At 40.4% G+C, this 5,000-nt stretch overlaps 1 protein-coding gene across 1 annotated transcript in view; it reads right to left on the bottom strand.

Annotated features, from left to right (window-relative positions):
* Nucleotides 1-4,592, bottom strand: part of LOC138007051 (dentin sialophosphoprotein-like) — a 25,950-nt gene extending 21,358 nt beyond the window's left edge. The window contains exon 1 of the mRNA XM_068853725.1: nucleotides 4,510-4,592. The gene's annotated coding sequence lies outside the window, so the exon portion shown is untranslated. The remainder of the gene's footprint in view (nucleotides 1-4,509) is intronic.
* Between the last annotated feature and the right edge of the window lie 408 nt (nucleotides 4,593-5,000).

The following is a 5,000-nucleotide window of genomic DNA, read 5'->3' as shown; positions in this document are numbered from 1 at the left end:
ACAAACAAACTAGTAACAATGCCTCGCAGCGGTTTGGTGCGTGCTAGGTATTCTTTAACAGCATCAACAACACAAAGTCTAACATCAGTGGGATATGATGGAAACTCCAAGTCATGTAGATGTTTGCCAGGTTTGGTTTGTTTTAGTTTGTCTCCAATCGAAAACTTGACAATGGAATTGTTCACTACCATGTTCCGAATGTCCAAAACATAAAGGGTTTGACACCTCTGTGTTGATAAAATTCCCAGCAAGGCAACAGTCTTGTACGTCAACATTTTCAGTGACAATTCTTTAACTGGGGATTAAGTCTTCAAATAGGCTAATAAAATAGAAGGGTCCCAAGTGACAGTGTATCTTGGTAATGCAGGTTTTTGTTGAAAAACTACTTTTAGAAACTGCTTAACAATAGGAAGTTCTCCAAAATGAAACCCCTGAAGGAATGTGTACTACATGTGAGGCAGACCTCACAGTGTTCATAGCACTATGTCCTAGCCCTTGTTCACACAGTTCTGTTATAAAGTCTAGACCTTGTGTGGGAGTGGCTTGGTATGGATCAAGACCCCTTGAGCTGCAAAACAATAGCCATTTGTTGAGGTAAGTGGAGTATTGTTTGTGCGTACTCCCTCTCCAGGATTGTAATATAACTTTAGCAGCTTTTTCCGAAACGCCTCTTGATGTGAGAGATTTCCTGATAATTTGCATGCTAGAAGTATTAGTGTTTTCTGAAGAGGATGTACTTTGTCCTGATTGAATGGAGAGTCAGTGTCCCTGGTCCCTTTGGAAACAAAAGTGGGTGATCTGTCAGGAGGCGTAATAACTTGGGGAACCATACTTGAGTTGTCCACATTGGTACAATAAGGATGCTTTGATTTTGGTCCTGTTCTACTTTCTGGAGAACTTTGTTGATGAGTGGAAATGGATTGAAAGTATAAAAATTTTGTCCCTTTTAGTTAAGGGAAAATGCATCGATAGCCAGTGCCTCTGGATCAGGTCTCCAGGAGACAAAGGGTCTCAACTGGTAGTTCAACCTGGAAGCAAACAGATCTACTGAAGGAGTGCCCCAAGGAGGTATTACACCTTCAAACAATTGGGAGTTGAGTTTCCATTCCGAATCTGATCGTTTTTCCCTAGACTCTTTGTCTGCTAAAACATTTTGTTTTCCAGGAATGTGCACTGCAGACAACCATATACCATGTTGTGCACACCACACCCACAATTCCCGGGTTATTTAATTACACAAGAGGCTTCGACCTCCCATGCTATTGATATATGATATAGCAGTTGTATTATCAATCACACCTTTCACATGACAATTTTGAACTTCTAAGCAGAATGCCTTCAAGGTGAGGAAGCATGCCAAGATCTCAAGGAAATTGATGTGGCTTTTGGATTCATCCTCAGACCACTGCCCCCCAGTTGATGTGGAATTAAGAACCCCTCTCCAACCGGTCAGGGATGCATTTGAGTAAATTGTGACTTGGGGGTTACCATGGGTGACAGTGTTTGATGTGGTTGTAACATTCTCAATCCACCACTGAAGGTCAGATCTTGCCTTATGTGAAAAATTCATGAAAGAGTCAAAACTGCCTTTGTTTTGTTTCAGCGCAGCCACTTTTTCTATTTCAAGTTGTCTGTAGTAAAGTGGCCCATACATTACCCCAGGAAAACTTGCAACCATAAGGCCAATCACTTCAGCGACAGTCCGTTCGGGTTTCCCCTTCCTTTTGTGGTCCGGGAGTGATCTCTTCACCGGACCCTGAGACTTCCATAAAAAAGGCTTATGATACTGATTGTGCTGGCGATGGGGAAAGAACGGCCCTCTTGAGTGTCTGTGGTATTGTGCTGGATGCTTTGATGAAACGTTGGCACCGACTTTCTTGGTTTCAGAAATTTCCTTTTTTGACTTTGGCAAGTCATCTCCAAATTGCATTTTGGTTACAGGATTTTGTGAGTTGCATAGTTGTTTGAACGGATCATTTGGATCACGTTTTATCAGCTCATGTCGTTTGAGATTTAGCTCATTAATAGAGTGTCCCAGAAGAGCTAGGGAGTCTAGTGAGAGTTAAAGGAACTCAAACACATCACTCCCTGATGCAAATTTTGAGTTAGATTTTAACTCCAGCTACTTGTCAGCAATTTTGACAATGGGAATAATGCTCTTCAGCTCTGGATCTAGTATTAGATCTAACCTTGCTCCAGATTTCTGGATTTATTCTTGTGCTTATAGGGTTTTCACAGTTTTCTGGTCGGTTGTATCTCGTGTTTTTCTTTTGTTTTCTCTTCACTGAGGCTTGTTTTGACCATTTTGTCAATAAGAGAGGCTAATTTAGTATTCACAGGATCGCTTACTGTTCTTTCGGAGTCATAAAGTTTGGTAAGTTCTCCGAGGACTTCGTCCTCATCGGTTTTGGAGCGCTTTCTTGAGCCAGCTGCAAAAGGTCATCGACCTCGTTGGAAATGTTGGGCGGGTTTCCCGCCATTTCAGCATCTTTGTGCTCGCTGGATTCCGATTCACTCGTTTCATCTCTTTTCCTCTTACGAGACGTTTTAGCCTGGGTGAGAACTTCCATTGCGTGGAGTTCATTGTAGTAATCAGCTGCTGCATCTAAGTCAGTGACTGATGCTGAAAGTCTTTCAGTTCTTTCAGATCGTGCAAAACACGAGTGGACTGATCAGTGGACCTCGCGGTCGATGTGTGAGTCACCGAGGATTTAGCGGTACTCTTGTTCGCTGATGAGGTTTGAGAAGCAGAAGTTCCGCTAGGGACTAATTTCTTCTTTGGTTTTGTGGTTTTCTCTCTGTCCTGATTCGAACTCTGTGAGTCTCGGACAGAATTAATATCTCCAGTGGAGCTCTTCAAGTGATCGTCCCCGCCAAGTTTTGACGTCTCGGTTGGGCAGGGGCACTCAACGAGAATATAGTTCAAAACCACTTAAACATAGCATTGTTAAACGTATTTTTGTATTTAAACGGTAGAAATAGGCATATTTTTATCCCCTAAAAATTTTTCATCTGTTCGGATTTCCTAGCTGAAAGTCTAGTGATCCGAAAATTATAGGGAACAAAACTTACCTTTTCGAAAATTTCCACCAGAAAAAATGCTCCAGAAAATTCTAGGTCACCTTTTTAGGGTAAAAATCCGTTAAAAATGGGCAATTATACCATTTTTCAGATGTTCGAAAATCCTAGGAGAGGCAGGCAAGCAAGAAATTTTACAACAAATGTTCCGAAAAAACTAGATCTCAAATCGTCTTTCGAACAGATATTTTCCGAAAATTGACGTTGGGTGCCCCTGGTTGAGGCCACGGCTGATTGCAGCATATTGTGAGCAACTGTGGATTCTTCGAGTCGAAGAGTCAAAAGAAATATTCAACTTGAGTCCTTCGGACTGTAATTTTCGAAGAAATTCGGCCAAATTTCGCAGAGCTATTGTAAGCACGTCCGCCAGGGAGCGGGAAAGGATTCGCATTGATTTCTGGGATAGGGTTGAGCAATCCCCTTTGGATCCCTACACTGAATGTGATGATGAAATAGAATACACAACTATTTGTTTCTATGGTAACCACTCAATGAGGACACATGCATACTCTTCGTAGCAAGCGTTCCAGGTTGGCTAAACGAATAAAATTTTACAAATTTATGCAGATGTTGGAAAGTCATTCAATTTGGTCTGTTTCACAGGCAATGGAGGGACGTGAAAACGCGAGCCTGATGATGAATTTTCATTTTAACTGCTGTGAAGGGAACCTTACGGAAAATAACCATCTTCTCGATTTCTGTTCTTACTGACGTCTTTATGACAGCGTTCCTTAGATGTTGGAAAACTCAAATCATTTTACTTCTCTTAAATTTCCTTTCCAGACACGTTTAAAGAGTTTCGCTACCTATTCTTCCGCGAAGTGTAACTAACTGCCACATCTAAAAGTAGGAAGTATAAAAAACTGGTTTTTGTCATAGTTTGGAATTGCTCATAATTCAAAACAAACGAAGAAATTACAAAACGGAAATATTTGGAAGCCAATAAAAGGGGCCATATGCTTAGCTATTCAACTAAACGGCAATTAACCGTGTTTGAGGAGTTGATTCGGATGTCAAATGTTGAAAGAAGGAAGGAAACTATTTTCTCGTGGAAAGAGTGATCAACGATAAAGTTCCCACCAACGAAACAAGAATAATGTTTTCAATACTTACGAAATAGGCTATTTGAGTTTCTTAACTATCACGCTTTTAAGATAAAAAAAAGATTGTCAGTTATTGGCAATAAGGCATAAGCTCGCATTTAACAAAGCACGTTTCCACATCATCGAGTTTTCATGGGTTGAGACTGAAATATTGGTTGAAATATTTCAACGAAAGAGATTATCTCGCTGGCATGTGGCCCTTGACACAAAAACTTAATTGGCACTACACGGTTATTATTTAAAATGCAGAAATACTTCATTTCCTATTATGCCTGTCAGTTCTTTTCTGCTGCGAATAAAAATTCGGGAAAAAAACTAAACTTTTTACCTTAAGGTAGACCACTGCTGAAACCATACAATAAGAAAACCTCCTATCTTGAACCAGTATGACTTTCCGTGGCCGGCTGTAAAATTTATAAGTCGGTTACTAGGTAGCAAACAAAGCAATCACGCTATTGCAATATATCAAACCATTTAGTTCATGCAAATGTCCCCGAAGTTTGAGTTCCTGTTGATTGGACGTTGGATAGTTTCGGCAGGTGTATCATTGTCCATTAGCGCCGGATAAGTGTGTTTTCACGTTTTATTTTGACATTTTGAAGTTACTGCTTTCCTATGAATGAATATTTTACACCTGAGTTCTTTAGGTTCCTTTAAAGTCCCAGTGTTATGGTAAATTTGTCGTGTATCGGTGGGTGTCACCAAGATGTCAGTAACTTGAAGGTAACCTACCGTTAACCCACAGTCTCACGTTTTATTTGGACATTTTGAAGTTACTGCTTTCCTATGAATTAATATTTTACACCTGAGTTCGTTAGT

The sequence above is a fragment of the Montipora foliosa genome, chromosome 6 (assembly GCF_036669935.1).
Source record: "Montipora foliosa isolate CH-2021 chromosome 6, ASM3666993v2, whole genome shotgun sequence".
NCBI lineage: Eukaryota > Metazoa > Cnidaria > Anthozoa > Scleractinia > Acroporidae > Montipora > Montipora foliosa.
This window is presented reverse-complemented; position numbering and strand designations above follow the sequence as displayed.